The sequence below is a fragment of the Drosophila novamexicana genome, unplaced genomic scaffold (genome assembly GCF_003285875.2).
Source record: "Drosophila novamexicana strain 15010-1031.04,08,12 unplaced genomic scaffold, DnovRS2.1 tig00000644-arrow-pilon, whole genome shotgun sequence".
In the NCBI taxonomy this organism is placed as follows: domain Eukaryota; kingdom Metazoa; phylum Arthropoda; class Insecta; order Diptera; family Drosophilidae; genus Drosophila; species Drosophila novamexicana.
The window spans coordinates 3,258,573-3,280,335 of record NW_020824814.1 but is presented as its reverse complement, the minus strand read 5'-3'; the positions used below and the strand labels follow the sequence as shown (position 1 = coordinate 3,280,335).

General features: G+C 33.7%; 1 long non-coding RNA gene across 1 annotated transcript; it reads right to left on the bottom strand.

The window, feature by feature from the left end:
- Nucleotides 1-1,753: 1,753 nt before the first annotated feature.
- LOC115762835 lies at nucleotides 1,754-19,006 on the bottom strand. The gene is made up of 3 exons (XR_004017834.1): nucleotides 18,936-19,006; nucleotides 18,739-18,827; nucleotides 1,754-1,896 (listed from the first exon to the last, which is right to left on the bottom strand). It is a non-coding gene; the product is annotated as an uncharacterized LOC115762835 (long non-coding RNA).
- Nucleotides 19,007-21,763: the final 2,757 nt, after the last annotated feature.

Genomic DNA, 21,763 nt, shown 5'->3' with positions numbered 1-21,763 from the left:
CCCATTAGGCAATATGTTAACTCTGTTATAAATATCTAAATATTCTCTCTGTTTATGTTTGGTGTGTGTTTTCGCCGACATTGCGTCTGCGCAACATAATTTTGTTTGAGTTAAAAAGGGCAGCAGTCGAGTAAAGCTGTTTGAAAATATTAGAAATAAATATATTATCGGGAATATCAATTTATTCGTAAATAAATCGCAGATAGAGAAATATGGTAACATCAAAGTGCTTGCTTAGTTCTTGTCGGTTCTGAAATCGAAATTTCTTAGTGCTCTGTCGATTTTGAAGACTTTCACGAACCTCAAAAGGTATATACTTTCAAAGTCGGACTTAATTTAAACGATATTAAAAGCTTACAAAATAGTAATTCGTTTTTTTTTTTTAATTTTGCAGCTAAAAATGCTAAATCAATCACATTAAATACCCGAATGACCTCGTCTATTTCATGATATGAATATGATATACCTTAAACAAAATTGTATTTAAATTTCGACCAAAATGGCTTACATGGTTTCATGAACGTTGTTGCCAATCTGCTTCGATTCTCAAATCAACAATTTATAGAATTCCGTCGATGTTTAAGGCTCAGGAATCTTTAAAGGTATGTCTTTCCAAAGTCGGACGTAATAAAAACGATGTATTTTAGTTTTTTATTTTTCAGCCTAATCTTCCACGCCAATGGACAACATTTGGTCAGGAAACGATCGCTATTCATGGCACCTAGTTGACCTTTATATCCTTGGTTATTCCATATCATGGATGTAGTCCTAGCGAGCCTAAAGGACCAAGTTCTTGCAAAATGCGTGAAACAGGGTCCAAAAATATGTATGCTTTTCATTTACAGCCGCCCCCAGCAGCAGCCCCGCCCCCTGAATGGTTTCTAGTTGACTAGCATATCCTTGGTTATACCATACCATCGATATAGTCCTTGGGAACCTAAAGGATCAGATCCCTGCAAAATGCGCATTGAAATGGTCCAAAAACATGTATGCTTTTTCTTTCAGGAGCCCTTTACATTAGCTGCAGCTGCAGCTGTTATTTAACAGGCGGCTTACAGCGATTTTACATAAACTGCTAATTAACAGCACTCATTTTAATTGAGTTACATTTCTGCCCCTTAATGCTATGCAATGAATATTTTTATTCAAACCACTCGGCGACCTTCTGGGCATTTATGTTCGCCTGGTATTTGAGTGGAATTTTAGGGCAAATTTGGGGCGTCGCCGCCGGAAAGGGCGCCCCGTGACGGTATGCAATGAATTTTTTCGGCCGCAAAAATATTGTACGTCGACCTTCTGGGCATTTCTGTTCGCCTGGTGTTTTTCGGAAATTTTAGTTAAATTTTGGGACCCAGCCGGCCGTTAGGGCGCCTCTTTTGGGTATGCAATGAAATTTTTTCGGCAGCTAAAAATATTTTTTGTCGACCTTCTGCGCATTTCTGTTCGCCTGGTATTTTGGCAGATTTTAAGAAAACTGGAGATGTGACGTTCCAAAACGACATAACTCCAGCGCCAGCGGTTGCCAATGGAGATATGACGTTCCAAAACGACATAACTCCAGCGCCAGCGGTTGCCAATGGAGATATGACGTTCCAAAACGACATAACTCCAGCGCCATTTCTAAAAACCGTTGATTTTTGAATTTTTAAATAAAAAAACAGGAATTTCGCTTTTATTTTAAATTTATTTATGTTTCAATTTATAAAATTGCTGTTTCTTATGCTAATTTTCTTAATTATTTCTCTTAAAATTATACAAAACGAGCATAATTTATAATTTTAGCTTATTTAAACTTAAATTAACTAAATCTGGCCTTAATTAAGTCCGATCCTTAAGAAATCTGCTTTGTCACTCGTGGAGGTCCTTAGAGGTCCTTATAGTCCTTAATCTGGCGGTCTGAAATGATAAAAACACATTTAAATTAAACATATAGATAATTCTAGAAAATCGGAAAATTGGCCATAACTCGGGCATGTCCCTGCAGATTTTCAAAGGACATGGTGCGTTAGGATCATATAGACCCCCTGCATCAATCTGCATCATAAAAATATAGGGTCATCTAAGAATCACATGACTCGAAATCGGACTTGTAAAATTTTTGTCCCGGAGCGCACGGAAATGGCCCGAAAACACAAATCCTTGAATATCTTCAAAACTACAAGGACGATCTTAATGAAATTTTGCCAGTTGATAGTCCTGGCCAACACAATTATTTTGACATATGACTCGCCAGGATACGCAAGGATATGGTCGAGTTATGGCCTAATTTCTTTAAGCAAAATCGTCCTTAAAACTTTTTTGTCTGAAGGACTTTCGTCCTTTGGGTTGTAAATTGTTCAATGGGATGCTGAGGACTATCTACTGGCCAAAGGACATCCCGATAGTCCTTCAAATGGCGAAGTTAGCCCGGAATTTTTCGATTTTTGCCAATTTTGCGACTAACCCCCTAGGATAAATTTCGATGAAATTTGAAGCGACATAGCTCCGCCGTTGATCATGGCCAGATTATGTCGTTGTCCGCGTGGTGATATGTCGTTTTTAAATCATCAAAAAAGGTTCATTTTGAAAACCAATCGGTTTTTGGTCAATTTTTTTTAACCCATCGATATTGAATTTTTTTTGATTTGAATTCTGATGATGCCAATCGATAGTACTGATCCTTACGAGTCCAAAATGGTATAAAATTTCCAAATCTGAACCTATTTGGCCGAGATATGATAAAAAATCATAAAAAAAAGGTTGACTTTACAAACGAATCGTTTTTTGGTCCACAACTTTCTATAACCCATCGATTTTATTTAAGTTTGAATGCCAATTGATAGTAGCGATTCATACGAATTTAAAAAGGTATAATATTTCAAAATCAGACAGTTTTTACCCGAGATATTCACAAAAAATCATCAAAAAAGTTTTGATTTTCGAAGCGACCCTGATTTTGGGAAAAAACGTGATGTAACCCCTTGCTTTTTTGTTGATTTGGGCCAAAATTTAGATTTGAATTCTTTTGATGCCAATCGATAGTACTGATCCTTACGAGTCCAAAATGGTATAAAATTTCCAAATCTGAAGCTATTTGGCCGAGATATGACAAAAAATCATAAAAAAAAGGTTGACTTTACAAACGAATCGTTTTTTGGTTCACAGCTTTCTATAACCCATCGATTTTAATTAAGTTTGAATGCCAACTGATAGTAGGGATTCATACAAATTTAAAAAGGTATAATATTTCAAAATCAGACAATTTTTACCCGAGATATTCACAAAAAATCATCAAAAAGTTTTGATGTTCGAAGCGACCCTGATTTTGGGAAAAAACGTGATGTAACCCCTTGCTTTTTTGTCAATTTGGGCCAAAATTTAGATTTGAGTTCTTTTGATGCCAATCGATAGTACTGATCCTTAAGAGTCTAAAATGGTATAAAATTTCCAAATCTGAAGCTATTTGGTCGAGATATGACAAAAAATCATAAAAAAAGGTTGACTTTACAAACGAATCGTTTTTTGGTCCACAGCTTTCTATAACCCATCGATTTTAATTAAGTTTGAATGCCAATTGATAGTAGGGATTCATACGAATTTAAAAAGGTATAATATTTCAAAATCAGACAATTTTTACCCGAGATATTCACAAAAAATCATCAAAAAAGATTTGATTTTCGAAGCGACCTTGATTTTGGAAAAAAACGTGATGTAACCCCTTGCTTTTTTGTCGATTTGGGCCACAATTTAGATTTGAATTCTTTTGATGCCAATCGATAGAACTGATCCTTACGAGTCCAAAATGGTATAAAATTTCCAAATCTGAAGCTATTTGGCCGAGATATGACAAAAAATCATAAAAAAAGGTTGACTTTACAAACGAATCGTTTTTTGGTCCACAGACCCATCGATTTTAATTAAGTTTGAATGCCAATTGATAGTAGGGATTCATACGAATTTAAAAAGGTATAATATTTCAAAATCAGACAATTTTTACCCGAGATATTCACAAAAAATTATCAAAAAAGTTTTGATTTTCGAAGCGACCCTGATTTTGGGAAAAAACGTGATGTAACCCCTTGCTTTTTTGTCGATTAGGGCCAAAATTTAGATTTGAATTCTTTTGATGCCAATCGATAGTACTGATCCTTACGAGTCCAAAATGGTATAAAATATCCAAATCTGAAGCTATTTGGCCGAGATATGATAAAAAATCATTAAAAAAAGGTTGACTTTACAAACGAATCGTTTTTTGGTCCACAACTTTCTATAACCCATCGATTTTAATTAAGTTTGAATGCCAATTGATAGTAGGGATTCATACGAATTTAAAAAGGTATAACATTTCAAAATCAGACAATTTTTACCCGAGATATTCACAAAAAATCATCAAAAAAGTTTTGATTTTCGAAGCGACCCTGATTTTGGGAAAAAACGTGATGTAACCCCTTGCTTTTTTGTCGATTTGGGCCAAAATTTAGATTTGAATTCTTTTGATGCCAATCGATAGTACTGATCCTTACGAGTCCAAAATGGTATAAAATTTCCAAATCTGAAGCTATTTGGCCGAGATATGACAAAAAATCATAAAACAAGGTTGACTTTACAAACGAATCGTTTTTTGGTCCACAGACCCATCGATTTTAATTAAGTTTGAATGCCAATTGATATTCACAAAAAATTATCAAAAAAGTTTTGATTTTCGAAGCGACCCTGATTTTGGGAAAAAACGTGATGTAACCCCTTGCTTTTTTGTCGATTTGGGCCAAAATTTAGATTTGAATTCTTTTGATGCCAATCGATAGTACTGATCCTTACGAGTCCAAAATGGTATAAAATATCCAAATCTGAAGCTATTTGGCCGAGATATGACAAAAAATCATAAAAAAAGGTTGACTTTACAAACGAATCGTTTTTTGGTCCACAACTTTCTATAACCCATCGATTTTAATTAAGCTTGAATGCCAATTGATAGTAGGGATTCATACGAATTTAAAAAGGTATAATATTTCAAAATCAGACAATTTTTACCCGAGATATTCACAAAAAATCATCAAAAAAGTTTTGATTTTCGAAGCGACCCTGATTTTGGGAAAAAACGTGATGTAACCCCTTGCTTTTTTGTCGATTTGGGCCACAATTTAGATTTGAATTCTTTTGATGCCAATCGATAGTACTGATCCTTACGAGTCCAAAATGGTATAAAATTTCCAAATCTGAAGCTATTTGGCCGAGATATGATAAAAAATCATAAAAAAAAGGTTGACTTTACAAACGAATCGTTTTTTGGTCCACAGACCCATCGATTTTAATTAAGTTTGAATGCCAATTGATAGTAGGGATTCATACGAATTTAAAAAGGTATAATATTTCAAAATCAGACAATTTTTACCCGAGATATTCACAAAAAATTATCAAAAAAGTTTTGATTTTCGAAGCGACCCTGATTTTGGGAAAAAACGTGATGTAACCCCTTGCTTTTTTGTCGATTTGGGCCAAAATTTAGATTTGAATTCTTTTGATGCCAATCGATAGTACTGATCCTTACGAGTCCAAAATGGTATAAAATATCCAAATCTGAAGCTATTTGGCCGAGATATGACAAAAAATCATAAAAAAAGGTTGACTTTACAAACGAATCGTTTTTTGGTCCACAACTTTCTATAACCCATCGATTTTAATTAAGCTTGAATGCCAATTGATAGTAGGGATTCATACGAATTTAAAAAGGTATAATATTTCAAAATCAGACAATTTTTACCCGAGATATTCACAAAAAATCATCAAAAAAGTTTTGATTTTCGAAGCGACCCTGATTTTGGGAAAAAACGTGATGTAACCCCTTGCTTTTTTGTCGATTTGGGCCACAATTTAGATTTGAATTCTTTTGATGCCAATCGATAGTACTGATCCTTACGAGTCCAAAATGGTATAAAATTTCCAAATCTGAAGCTATTTGGCCGAGATATGATAAAAAATCATAAAAAAAAGGTTGACTTTACAAACGAATCGTTTTTTGGTCCACAGACCCATCGATTTTAATTAAGTTTGAATGCCAATTGATAGTAGGGATTCATACGAATTTAAAAAGGTATAATATTTCAAAATCAGACAATTTTTACCCGAGATATTCACAAAAAATTATCAAAAAAGTTTTGATTTTCGAAGCGACCCTGATTTTGGGAAAAAACGTGATGTAACCCCTTGCTTTTTTGTCGATTTGGGCCAAAATTTAGATTTGAATTCTTTTGATGCCAATCGATAGTACTGATCCTTACGAGTCCAAAATGGTATAAAATATCCAAATCTGAAGCTATTTGGCCGAGATATGATAAAAAATCATAAAAAAAAGGTTGACTTTACAAACGAATCGTTTTTTGGTCCACAACTTTCTATAACCCATCGATTTTAATGCCAATTGATAGTAGGGATTCATACGAATTTAAAAAGGTATAATATTTCAAAATCAGACAGTTTTTACCCGAGATATTCACAAAAAATCATCAAAAAAGTTTTGATTTTCGAAGCGACCCTGATTTTGGGAAAAAACGTGATGTAACCCCTTGCTTTTTTGTCGATTTGGGCCAAAATTTAGATTTGAATTCTTTTGATGCCAATCGATAGTACTGATCCTTACGAGTCCAAAATGGTATAAAATTTCCAAATCTGAAGCTATTTGGCCGAGATATGATAAAAAATCATAAAAAAAAGGTTGACTTTACAAACGAATCGTTTTTTGGTCCACAGACCCATCGATTTTAATTAAGTTTGAATGCCAATTGATAGTAGGGATTCATACGAATTTAAAAAGGTATAATATTTCAAAATCAGACAATTTTTACCCGAGATATTCACAAAAAATCATCAAAAAAGTTTTGATTTTCGAAGCGACCCTGATTTTGGGAAAAAACGTGATGTAACCCCTTGCTTTTTTGTCGATTTGGGCCACAATTTAGATTTGAATTCTTTTGATGCCAATCGATAGTACTGATCCTTACGAGCCCAAAATGGTATAAAATTTCCAAATCTGAAGCTATTTGGCCGAGATATGATAAAAAATCATAAAAAAAAGGTTGACTTTACAAACGAATCGTTTTTTGGTCCACAGACCCATCGATTTTAATTAAGTTTGAATGCCAATTGATAGTAGGGATTCATACGAATTTAAAAAGGTATAATATTTCAAAATCAGACAATTTTTACCCGAGATATTCACAAAAAATTATCAAAAAAGTTTTGATTTTCGAAGCGACCCTGATTTTGGGAAAAAACGTGATGTAACCCCTTGCTTTTTTGTCGATTTGGGCCAAAATTTAGATTTGAATTCTTTTGATGCCAATCGATAGTACTGATCCTTACGAGTCCAAAATGGTATAAAATTTCCAAATCTGAAGCTATTTGGCCGAGATATGACAAAAAATCATAAAAAAAGGTTGACTTTACAAACGAATCGTTTTTTGGTCCACAGACCCATCGATTTTAATTAAGTTTGAATGCCAATTGATAGTAGGGATTCATACGAATTTAAAAAGGTATAATATTTCAAAATCAGACAATTTTTACCCGAGATATTCACAAAAAATCATCAAAAAAGTTTTGATTTTCGAAGCGACCCTGATTTTGGGAAAAAACGTGATGTAACCCCTTGCTTTTTTGTCGATTTGGGCCACAATTTAGATTTGAATTCTTTTGATGCCAATCGATAGTACTGATCCTTACGAGTCCAAAATGGTATAAAATTTCCAAATCTGAAGCTATTTGGCCGAGATATGATAAAAAATCATAAAAAAAAGGTTGACTTTACAAACGAATCGTTTTTTGGTCCACAGACCCATCGATTTTAATTAAGTTTGAATGCCAATTGATAGTAGGGATTCATACGAAGTTAAAAAGGTATAATATTTCAAAATCAGACAATTTTTACCCGAGATATTCACAAAAAATTATCAAAAAAGTTTTGATTTTCGAAGCGACCCTGATTTTGGGAAAAAACGTGATGTAACCCCTTGCTTTTTTGTCGATTTGGGCCAAAATTTAGATTTGAATTCTTTTGATGCCAATCGATAGTACTGATCCTTACGAGTCCAAAATGGTATAAAATATCCAAATCTGAAGCTATTTGGCCGAGATATGATAAAAAATCATAAAAAAAAGGTTGACTTTACAAACGAATCGTTTTTTGGTCCACAACTTTCTATAACCCATCGATTTTAATGCCAATTGATAGTAGGGATTCATACGAATTTAAAAAGGTATAATATTTCAAAATCAGACAGTTTTTACCCGAGATATTCACAAAAAATCATCAAAAAAGTTTTGATTTTCGAAGCGACCCTGATTTTGGGAAAAAACGTGATGTAACCCCTTGCTTTTTTGTCGATTTGGGCCAAAATTTAGATTTGAATTCTTTTGATGCCAATCGATAGTACTGATCCTTACGAGTCCAAAATGGTATAAAATTTCCAAATCTGAAGCTATTTGGCCGAGATATGACAAAAAATCATAAAAAAAGGTTGACTTTACAAACGAATCGTTTTTTGGTCCACAGACCCATCGATTTTAATTAAGTTTGAATGCCAATTGATAGTAGGGATTCATACGAATTTAAAAAGGTATAATATTTCAAAATCAGACAATTTTTACCCGAGATATTCACAAAAAATTATCAAAAAAGTTTTGATTTTCGAAGCGACCCTGATTTTGGGAAAAAACGTGATGTAACCCCTTGCTTTTTTGTCGATTTGGGCCAAAATTTAGATTTGAATTCTTTTGATGCCAATCGATAGTACTGATCCTTACGAGTCCAAAATGGTATAAAATATCCAAATCTGAAGCTATTTGGCCGAGATATGATAAAAAATCATAAAAAAAAGGTTGACTTTACAAACGAATCGTTTTTTGGTCCACAACTTTCTATAGCCCATCGATTTTAATGCCAATTGATAGTAGGGATTCATACGAATTTAAAAAGGTATAATATTTCAAAATCAGACAGTTTTTACCCGAGATATTCACAAAAAATCATCAAAAAAGTTTTGATTTTCGAAGCGACCCTGATTTTGGGAAAAAACGTGATGTAACCCCTTGCTTTTTTGTCGATTTGGGCCAAAATTTAGATTTGAATTCTTTTGATGCCAATCGATAGTACTGATCCTTACGAGTCCAAAATGGTATAAAATTTCCAAATCTGAAGCTATTTGGCCGAGATATGATAAAAAATCATAAAAAAAAGGTTGACTTTACAAACGAATCGTTTTTTGGTCCGAGTCGTTTTTTACCCGAGATATTCACAAAAAATCATCAAAAAAGTTTTGATTTTCGAAGCGACCCTGATTTTGGGAAAAAACGTGATGTAACCCCTTGCTTTTTTGTCGATTTGGGCCAAAATTTAGATTTGAATTCTTTTGATGCCAATCGATAGTACTGATCCTTACGAGTCCAAAATGGTATAAAATTTCCAAATCTGAAGCTATTTGGCCGAGATATGATAAAAAATCATAAAAAAAAGGTTGACTTTACAAACGAATCGTTTTTTGGTCCACAACTTTCTATAACCCATCGATTTTAATTAAGTTTGAATGCCAATTGATAGTAGGGATTCATACGAATTTAAAAAGGTATAATATTTCAAAATCAGACAGTTTTTACCCGAGATATTCACAAAAAATCATCAAAAAAGTTTTGATTTTCGAAGCGACCCTGATTTTGGGAAAAAACGTGATGTAACCCCTTGCTTTTTTGTCGATTTGGGCCAAAATTTAGATTTGAATTCTTTTGATGCCAATCGATAGTACTGATCCTTACGAGTCCAAAATGGTATAAAATTTCCAAATCTGAAGCTATTTGGCCGAGATATGATAAAAAATCATAAAAAAAAGGTTGACTTTACAAACGAATCGTTTTTTGGTCCACAGACCCATCGATTTTAATTAAGTTTGAATGCCAATTGATAGTAGGGATTCATACGAATTTAAAAAGGTATAATATTTCAAAATCAGACAATTTTTACCCGAGATATTCACAAAAAATCATCAAAAAAGTTTTGATTTTCGAAGCGACCCTGATTTTGGGAAAAAACGTGATGTAACCCCTTGCTTTTTTGTCGATTTGGGCCACAATTTAGATTTGAATTCTTTTGATGCCAATCGATAGTACTGATCCTTACGAGCCCAAAATGGTATAAAATTTCCAAATCTGAAGCTATTTGGCCGAGATATGATAAAAAATCATAAAAAAAAGGTTGACTTTACAAACGAATCGTTTTTTGGTCCACAGACCCATCGATTTTAATTAAGTTTGAATGCCAATTGATAGTAGGGATTCATACGAATTTAAAAAGGTATAATATTTCAAAATCAGACAATTTTTACCCGAGATATTCACAAAAAATTATCAAAAAAGTTTTGATTTTCGAAGCGACCCTGATTTTGGGAAAAAACGTGATGTAACCCCTTGCTTTTTTGTCGATTTGGGCCAAAATTTAGATTTGAATTCTTTTGATGCCAATCGATAGTACTGATCCTTACGAGTCCAAAATGGTATAAAATTTCCAAATCTGAAGCTATTTGGCCGAGATATGACAAAAAATCATAAAAAAAGGTTGACTTTACAAACGAATCGTTTTTTGGTCCACAGACCCATCGATTTTAATTAAGTTTGAATGCCAATTGATAGTAGGGATTCATACGAATTTAAAAAGGTATAATATTTCAAAATCAGACAATTTTTACCCGAGATATTCACAAAAAATCATCAAAAAAGTTTTGATTTTCGAAGCGACCCTGATTTTGGGAAAAAACGTGATGTAACCCCTTGCTTTTTTGTCGATTTGGGCCACAATTTAGATTTGAATTCTTTTGATGCCAATCGATAGTACTGATCCTTACGAGTCCAAAATGGTATAAAATTTCCAAATCTGAAGCTATTTGGCCGAGATATGATAAAAAATCATAAAAGAAAGGTTGACTTTACAAACGAATCGTTTTTTGGTCCACAGACCCATCGATTTTAATTAAGTTTGAATGCCAATTGATAGTAGGGATTCATACGAATTTAAAAAGGTATAATATTTCAAAATCAGACAATTTTTACCCGAGATATTCACAAAAAATTATCAAAAAAGTTTTGATTTTCGAAGCGACCCTGATTTTGGGAAAAAACGTGATGTAACCCCTTGCTTTTTTGTCGATTTGGGCCAAAATTTAGATTTGAATTCTTTTGATGCCAATCGATAGTACTGATCCTTACGAGTCCAAAATGGTATAAAATATCCAAATCTGAAGCTATTTGGCCGAGATATGATAAAAAATCATAAAAAAAAGGTTGACTTTACAAACGAATCGTTTTTTGGTCCACAACTTTCTATAACCCATCGATTTTAATGCCAATTGATAGTAGGGATTCATACGAATTTAAAAAGGTATAATATTTCAAAATCAGACAGTTTTTACCCGAGATATTCACAAAAAATCATCAAAAAAGTTTTGATTTTCGAAGCGACCCTGATTTTGGGAAAAAACGTGATGTAACCCCTTGCTTTTTTGTCGATTTGGGCCAAAATTTAGATTTGAATTCTTTTGATGCCAATCGATAGTACTGATCCTTACGAGTCCAAAATGGTATAAAATTTCCAAATCTGAAGCTATTTGGCCGAGATATGACAAAAAATCATAAAAAAAGGTTGACTTTACAAACGAATCGTTTTTTGGTCCACAGACCCATCGATTTTAATTAAGTTTGAATGCCAATTGATAGTAGGGATTCATACGAATTTAAAAAGGTATAATATTTCAAAATCAGACAATTTTTACCCGAGATATTCACAAAAAATCATCAAAAAAGTTTTGATTTTCGAAGCGACCCTGATTTTGGGAAAAAACGTGATGTAACCCCTCGCTTTTTTGTCGATTTGGGCCAAAATTTAGATTTGAATTCTTTTGATGCCAATCGATAGTACTGATCCTTACGAGTCCAAAATGGTATAAAATTTCCAAATCTGAAGCTATTTGGCCGAGATATGATAAAAAATCATAAAAAAAAGGTTGACTTTACAAACGAATCGTTTTTTGGTCCACAACTTTCTATAACCCATCGATTTTAATTAAGTTTGAATGCCAATTGATAGTAGGGATTCATACGAATTTAAAAAGGTATAATATTTCAAAATCAGACAATTTTTACCCGAGATATTCACAAAAAATCATCAAAAAAGTTTTGATTTTCGAAGCGACCCTGATTTTGGGAAAAAACGTGATGTAACCCCTTGCTTCTATGTCGATTTGGGCCAAAATTTAGATTTGAATTCTTTTGATGCCAATCGATAGTACTGATCCTTACGAGTCCAAAATGGTATAAAATTTCCAAATCTGAAGCTATTTGGCCGAGATATGACAAAAAATCATAAAAAAAGGTTGACTTTACAAACGAATCGTTTTTTGGTCCACAACTTTCTATAACCCATCGATTTTAATTAAGTTTGAATGCCAATTGATAGTAGGGATTCATACGAATTTAAAAAGGTATAATATTTCAAAATCAGACCATTTTTACCCGAGATATTCACAAAAAATCATCAAAAAAGTTTTGATTTTCGAAGCGACCTTGATTTTGGGAAAAAATGTGATGTATCCCCTTGCTTTTTTGTCGATTTGGGCCAAAATTTAGATTTGAATTCTTTTGATGCCAATCGATAGTACTGATCCTTACGAGTCCAAAATGGTATAAAATTTCCAAATCTGAAGCTATTTGGCCGAGATATGACAAAAAATCATAAAAAAAAAGGTTGACTTTACAAACGAATCGTTTTTTGGTCCACAACTTTCTATAACCCATCGATTTTAATTAAGTTTGAATGCCAATTGATAGTAGGGATTCATACGAATTTAAAAAGGTATAATATTTCAAAATCAGACAATTTTTACCCGAGATATTCACAAAAAATCATCAAAAAAGTTTTGATTTTCGAAGCGACCCTGATTTTGGGAAAAAACGTGATGTAACCCCTTGCTTTTTTGTCGATTTGGGCCACAATTTAGATTTGAATTCTTTTGATGCCAATCGATAGTACTGATCCTTACGAGTCCAAAATGGTATAAAATTTCCAAATCTGAAGCTATTTGGCCGAGATATGATAAAAAATCATAAAAAAAAGGTTGACTTTACAAACGAATCGTTTTTTGGTCCACAACTTTCTATAACCCATCGATTTTAATTAAGTTTGAATGCCAATTGATAGTAGGGATTCATACGAATTTAAAAAGGTATAATATTTCAAAATCAGACAATTTTTACCCGAGATATTCACAAAAAATCATCAAAAAAGTTTTGATTTTCGAAGCGACCCTGATTTTGGGAAAAAACGTGATGTAACCCCTTGCTTTTTTGTCGATTTGGGCCACAATTTAGATTTGAATTCTTTTGATGCCAATCGATAGTACTGATCCTTACGAGTCCAAAATGGTATAAAATTTCCAAATCTGAAGCTATTTGGCCGAGATATGACAAAAAATCATAAAAAAAGGTTGACTTTACAAACGAATCGTTTTTTGGTCCACAGACCCATCGATTTTAATTAAGTTTGAATGCCAATTGATAGTAGGGATTCATACGAAGTTAAAAAGGTATAATATTTCAAAATCAGACAATTTTTACCCGAGATATTCACAAAAAATCATCAAAAAAGTTTTGATTTTCGAAGCGACCCTAAAATTTCCAAATCTGAAGCTATTTGGCCGAGATATGATAAAAAATCATAAAAAAAAGGTTGACTTTACAAACGAATCGTTTTTTGGTCCACAACTTTCTATAACCCATCGATTTTAATTAAGTTTGAATGCCAATTGATAGTAGGGATTCATACGAAGTTAAAAAGGTATAATATTTCAAAATCAGACAATTTTTACCCGAGATATTCACAAAAAATCATCAAAAAAGTTTTGATTTTCGAAGCGACCCTAAAATTTCCAAATCTGAAGCTATTTGGCCGAGATATGATAAAAAATCATAAAAAAAAGGTTGACTTTACAAACGAATCGTTTTTTGGTCCACAACTTTCTATAACCCATCGATTTTAATTAAGTTTGAATGCCAATTGATAGTAGGGATTCATACGAATTTAAAAAGGTATAATATTTCAAAATCAGACAATTTTTACCCGAGATATTCACAAAAAATTATCAAAAAAGTTTTGATTTTCGAAGCGACCCTGATTTTGGGAAAAAACGTGATGTAACCCCTTGCTTTTTTGTCGATTTGGGCCAAAATTTAGATTTGAATTCTTTTGATGCCAATCGATAGTACTGATCCTTACGAGTCCAAAATGGTATAAAATATCCAAATCTGAAGCTATTTGGCCGAGATATGATAAAAAATCATAAAAAAAAGGTTGACTTTACAAACGAATCGTTTTTTGGTCCACAACTTTCTATAACCCATCGATTTTAATTAAGTTTGAATGCCAATTGATAGTAGGGATTCATACGAATTTAAAAAGGTATAATATTTCAAAATCAGACAATTTTTACCCGAGATATTCACAAAAAATCATCAAAAAAGTTTTGATTTTCGAAGCGACCCTAAAATTTCCAAATCTGAAGCTATTTGGCCGAGATATGATAAAAAATCATAAAAAAAAGGTTGACTTTACAAACGAATCGTTTTTTGGTCCACAACTTTCTATAACCCATCGATTTTAATTAAGTTTGAATGCCAATTGATAGTAGGGATTCATACGAAGTTAAAAAGGTATAATATTTCAAAATCAGACAATTTTTACCCGAGATATTCACAAAAAATCATCAAAAAAGTTTTGATTTTCGAAGCGACCCTAAAATTTCCAAATCTGAAGCTATTTGGCCGAGATATGATAAAAAATCATAAAAAAAAGGTTGACTTTACAAACGAATCGTTTTTTGGTCCACAACTTTCTATAACCCATCGATTTTAATTAAGTTTGAATGCCAATTGATAGTAGGGATTCATACGAATTTAAAAAGGTATAATATTTCAAAATCAGACAATTTTTACCCGAGATATTCACAAAAAATTATCAAAAAAGTTTTGATTTTCGAAGCGACCCTGATTTTGGGAAAAAACGTGATGTAACCCCTTGCTTTTTTGTCGATTTGGGCCAAAATTTAGATTTGAATTCTTTTGATGCCAATCGATAGTACTGATCCTTACGAGTCCAAAATGGTATAAAATATCCAAATCTGAAGCTATTTGGCCGAGATATGATAAAAAATCATAAAAAAAAGGTTGACTTTACAAACGAATCGTTTTTTGGTCCACAACTTTCTATAACCCATCGATTTTAATTAAGTTTGAATGCCAATTGATAGTAGGGATTCATACGAATTTAAAAAGGTATAATATTTCAAAATCAGACAATTTTTACCCGAGATATTCACAAAAAATCATCAAAAAAGTTTTGATTTTCGAAGCGACCCTGATTTTGGGAAAAAACGTGATGTAACCCCTTGCTTTTTTATCGATTTGGGCCAAAATTTAGATTTGAATTCTTTTGATGCCAATCGATAGTACTGATCCTTACGAGTCCAAAATGGTATAAAATTTCCAAATCTGAAGCTTTTTGGCCGAGATATGACAAAAATTCATAAAAAAAAAGGTTGACTTTACAAACGAATCGTTTTTTGGTCCACAACTTTCTATAACCCATCGATTTTAATTAAGTTTGAAAGCCAATTGATAGTAGGGATTCATACGAATTTAAAAAGGTATAATATTTCAAAATCAGACAATTTTTACCCGAGATATTCACAAAAAATCATCAAAAAAGTTTTGATTTTCGAAGCGACCCTGATTTTGGGAAAAAACGTGATGTAACCCCTTGCTTTTTTGTCGATTTGGGCCAAAATTTAGATTTGAATTCTTTTGATGCCAATCGATAGTACTGATCCTTACGAGTCCAAAATGGTATAAAATTTCCAAATCTGAAGCTATTTGGCCGAGATATGACAAAAAATCATAAAAAAAAGGTTGACTTTACAAACGAATCGTTTTTTGGTCCACAACTTTCTATAACCCATCGATTTTAATTAAGTTTGAATGCCAATTGATAGTAGGGATTCATACGAATTTAAAAAGGTATAATATTTCAAAATCAGACAGTTTTTACCCGAGATATTCACAAAAAATCATCAAAAAAGTTTTGATTTTAGAAGCGACCCTGATTTTGGGAAAAAACGTGATGTAACCCCTTGCTTTTTTGTCGATTTGGGCCAAAATTTAGATTTGAATTCTTTTGATGCCAATCGATAGTACTGATCCTTAGGAGTCCAAAATGGTATAAAATTTCCAAATCTGAAGCTATTTGGCCGAGATATGACAAAAAATCATAAAAAAAAGGTTGACTTTACAAACGAATCGTTTTTTGGTCCACAACTTTCTATAACCCATCGATTTTAATTAAGTTTGAATGCCAATTGATAGTAGGGATTCATACGAATTTAAAAAGGTATAATATTTCAAAATCAGACAATTTTTACCCGAGATATTCACAAAAAATCATCAAAAAAGATTTGATTTTCGAAGCGACCTTGATTTTGGGAAAAAATGTGATGTTACCCCTTGCTTTTTTGTCGATTTGGGCCAAAATTTAGATTTGAATTCTTTTGATGCCAATCGATAGTACTGATCCTTACGAGTCCAAAATGGTATAAAATTTCCAAATCTGAAGCTTTTTGGCCGAGATATGACAAAAATTCATAAAAAAAAGGTTGACTTTACAAACGAATCGTTTTTTGGTCCACAACTTTCTATAACCCATCGATTTTAATTAAGTTTGAATGCCAATTGATAGTAGGGATTCATACGAATTTAAAAAGGTATAATATTTCAAAATCAGACAATTTTTACCCGAGATATTCACAAAAAATCATCAAAAAAGTTTTGATTTTCGAAGCGACCCTGATTTTGGGAAAAAACGTGATGTAACCCCTTGCTTTTTTATCGATTTGGGCCAAAATTTAGATTTGAATTCTTTTGATGCCAATCGATAGTACTGATCCTTACGAGTCCAAAATGGTATAAAATTTCCAAATCTGAAGCTTTTTGGCCGAGATATGACAAAAATTCATAAAAAAAAGGTTGACTTTACAAACGAATCGTTTTTTGGTCCACAACTTTCTATAACCCATCGATTTTAATTAAGTTTGAAAGCCAATTGATAGTAGGGATTCATACGAATTTAAAAAGGTATAATATTTCAAAATCAGACAATTTTTACCCGAGATATTCACAAAAAATCATCAAAAAAGTTTTGATTTTCGAAGCGACCCTGATTTTGGGAAAAAACGTGATGTAACCCCTTGCTTTTTTGTCGATTTGGGCCAAAATTTAGATTTGAATTCTTTTGATGCCAATCGATAGTACTGATCCTTACGAGTCCAAAATGGTATAAAATTTCCAAATCTGAAGCTATTTGGTCGAGATATGACAAAAAATCATAAAAATAAGGTTGACTTTACAAACGAATCGTTTTTTGGTCCACAACTTTCTATAACCCATCGATTTTAATTAAGTTTGAATGCCAATTGATAGTAGGGATTCATACGAATTTAAAAAGGTATAATATTTCAAAATCAGACAATTTTTACCCGAGATATTCACAAAAAATCATCAAAAAAGTTTTGATTTTCGAAGCGACCCTGATTTTGGGAAAAAACGTGATGTAACCCCTTGCTTTTTTGTCGATTTGGGCCACAATTTAGATTTGAATTCTTTTGATGCCAATCGATAGTACTGATCCTTACGAGTCCAAAATGGTATAAAATTTCCAAATCTGAAGCTATTTGGCCGAGATATGACAAAAAATCATAAAAAAAGGTTGACTTTACAAACGAATCGTTTTTTGGTCCACAACTTTCTATAACACATCGATTTTTAAAGTGTTTGAATGTCAATTGATAGTAGGGATTCATACGAATTTAAAAAGGTATAACATATCAAAATCAGACAATATTTACCCGAGATACCCAATCAAAATCATGACCAAACCGTTTTTCGTCAAATATTCTGATGTAAACATTCGATTGCTGATTTGATTGATGGCAATCACCATCTAATTACATCAAAATATTTGACAAAAAACAGTTTGGTCATGATTCTTTCTTTATTATATTTTTAATATCTCTGGTAAATAACTGTAGGCGAAACTCTCTGTTGGCTCTAAGGTCTCAGCTGTCATTTATGGCTAACGCACGTGTAAATACTTAACACCATTTTCAGTTGCGATTGCTTTGCTTTCTTTGGGTGATTGTTTTTTTTTTTTTGTAATTTGACTGCTTTCATTTTGCTTTCTGCGACAATGGTCCGTAATCGTTTTAGGTGTTGAAATTATGCGAGTAATTAAAGTTACAGAAATGGCACAAAAATGAGCCAACGAGCCAACGACTGAGAGATTGAGGATAGCAGATTAAGATCTAATAATTGGGCCGAGCACTCAATTTAAATACTCGAACGTCCCGATTTGGTCTTGTCAAATGAGTGCGAATGGCAGCCGCAACTCAGAGCTTGCCCCATTCCCATGCAACAATGTTGCAGAACATTTTTGAATACATCAGCGAATAAAGACGACGACGAATATTTTGTTGTTACAATCATGTACCCTTTACCAATGGCCAAATGGGGTATACTGCAATTTCACCTTTCTTTGCGTTTGTCATGATCCGGAATACTCCCATTATTTATATTACATTCTAGCCTTTAACAATGTCTAATTTGAGTATAGCAATATTTTACCTTTTTTCCGATTCGCATGAGTTCACGAGCTGATATGTCCTTGACTTTCCATTGGCAATATATTTCTTATTATTCGATTGACAAATAATCTGAAAAAAAAAACAAATTTCATCAAAGTTTTATAGGTTTTCTCTCTTCATCTTCCCCTTTCTCCTCCCTTCCACTCTCATCTGAATTATTATTTCTCTAGTCCGTACTTATCACTCTTTCCTAGTCCCCCTCTCTTTGTATCTGGCTCTTCAACCGTCACTCCCATTGTTTCTCTCTAGCTTTTAAATTTCGCCTTTCTATGCGAATCTCATGAAATCAAAAATTGATATTTTATTTAATTGATGCTTATAGATTAGAAGGGCATTGTTTGACTCACGACTTGGGCACAGGGTAGTTTCAAGTCCAGCACTTTCGACTACAACTCTTTCGTTGTTTTTTCTTGTTGTTGTTGCTTGTTCGTTTTGATGGTTCGAACCGCGCACAGTCAACGATTGGCGATGCCGCGATCCACCAATACCGATCTCTTTGCGGGTCACAGCAAAGAGGCAAAGCTGTTCGCCGTTTGTTGTTGTCATTGTTGTTGCCGCGGATCCATTAAGCCAAATGATGTGCAGCCTTCCGTAAGGAGCCTTGTGCAACAAAGTTGCAAATCGGAGACGTCGCGACGTCGGCGCAGCATCGCAACGTGGGGGCAGCTGCGGGAGTCGTCGCGTATGCAATGCATTAATGAAGTGATTTGCACTTTTTTTCTTTCATCTAGAGATCCTTTTGACCACCAACAGCAAGAACCGACAGCCAAGCGTAAGCCACCAAGCGATTCCGGGAACAATCCCATCAAGTGCCAGCCAAGGTAGGTGAGATTTATGACAGCCGTTGTGGATCATGTCAATGTCAGTTCCAACAACAACAACAATAACACTCGGTTGACTCTCATAAGATCGTCGAGTGTATGGATTGCCGAGTCCCGGCTGCGGAGAGTACCCTAGCTAATTGAACTGATCGCGAGGCGTTTCGAACTGATCTTGATGAGCAATTTACTGTTACTTTTGTAAATCATCTGCAAAAGACAGAACAATTTTCGGTTAAAACATTGCCAAAACTGGCTAAATTTAAAGCACAAAATGATCTGAGGTAACAAAGTGATCTTCTTCAAAATATCAAAACAAGAGCAAGTTGATTGTCGCTGAATTTCATATAAGTTTATACTTATTATATAGCTATATCATTCGAATTCTGATCATTAAGTAGAACTCCAACAGTTAAGGAATATATATTCATATATAGTAACATATATATAAAATTAACCGTCGTTCTATTGACAAGCTGATCATAATATAGAATTGCCACGATCAATAAAATAATGTAAATACTTATAATATAATAATAATATATATAATAATACTCTTCGCATATATGATAACAATTGAATTTGCAGTTTGAGCCTTGTAAATTTCTGATAAAAATATACATATATTCAAGAAAATATACTTATTCAAGAATCAAATAAATTAGGAATGGAAAACATGATCTCACTCTTTTAAGTATATTTAATTTCAAATATATGTTTAATTTTTTTTGTATTTCTTTCGATAGTGTTTACTTTATTGACATACTGAATGACTTTATATTGAATAAAATATACTTACATATATAATATAATATTATATAATTTTTGCATACCTGACTGAGTCTGATTGACTGACTGTAGATCAGGATCATGTTAGAAATATATGTATATACATACATAATAATATCACATGTCTTCAGACAAGATGATCATAACGCAGAATACTAACGATCATCTTCAGACAAGATGATCATAGCGTAGAATTCTAACGATCAAAGAAAATATATACACATATACAATAATTGTATTAAATATTATTCGCTTATCTGACTCAGGCTGAATTTGATGATCATTGTATGATCAGCATGATCTACATGCTCTATGGAGATTTGATAGTAAACTTTTGACAAGCGGATCATAACGTAGAATTTGACATACGCAACAATAAAATGAAATACTCTTCGCATATCTGGCTAAAGCTAAATTTACAGATCATGATCACGTTCAATGATAAAATCTTGACCGCTGGAAAAAAGCAGATCTATTCACTTAATTGTCTTGAGTGTACACACTTACATTTATCTGTGTTTTATCTGGCAAACGATCGTGATCTATTGATCTGAGATAATGCATTGTTCTGCTTCAGCTTCTGCTTCTGGCACACGAACTCACGGCTGCCGGATCCTGTCATCACCAACCAACCGAAACCACATTTTGCGCATAATTCACATTCACATTTTCATTTTGCAATGCCCGCTTCCTAATGCCCAACCGCCCCTTTCCCCTCTCCCGCTGTCTGGGCAAAAAGTGGACATTGACCGTCTGCAAGGCGAGTCAATGATCTTCAAACGTGTCAACATTAAAAATAGCAACCAAATGCGCCCAAGCCCCATTCTCAGTCGCATCCCCATGCCCCATGCCCCATGCCCCCCACTCCATAGTCCCAGCCGCAGTCGCAGTCGCAGTCTGTGCCCCAGCCAGTCAGATATGTAGACGTGCAGACGTTTGCGAAATGCCAAACTGAAGAGACCAAAGACACAATCGCGGCAACAACAACAACAACAACAACAACAACAGGCACAGACATAGCAACAACAACAACAACAAAAGGAACAACAACAACAACAGGATGTTTGGCGGCGCTATCAACGAAATTCCAGCATTTGATCGCGCCAAGAGCCGAGCGAGGATCGCAGACAAAATGCAAAGAATCAAAATTATACACACACACACACTCGCACACACACATGTTGTGCACAAACGGACAAAGCCATTAATTACTGATTGCCGATACTCTCGACGCTCAATGAATTTTGCAGACACAAGCGCAGGGGTGGATGGGGCAGGGGGGGGGGGGGGGGGGGGGGGGGGGGGAAGGGGCGTTGCAGGCGGCAAGTGGAAGTGGCAGCAGAGTTGTCTTTGACGATGGCGCTAAGCGAAGCAGAAAGCCGCAAGTCTCCAACTGCA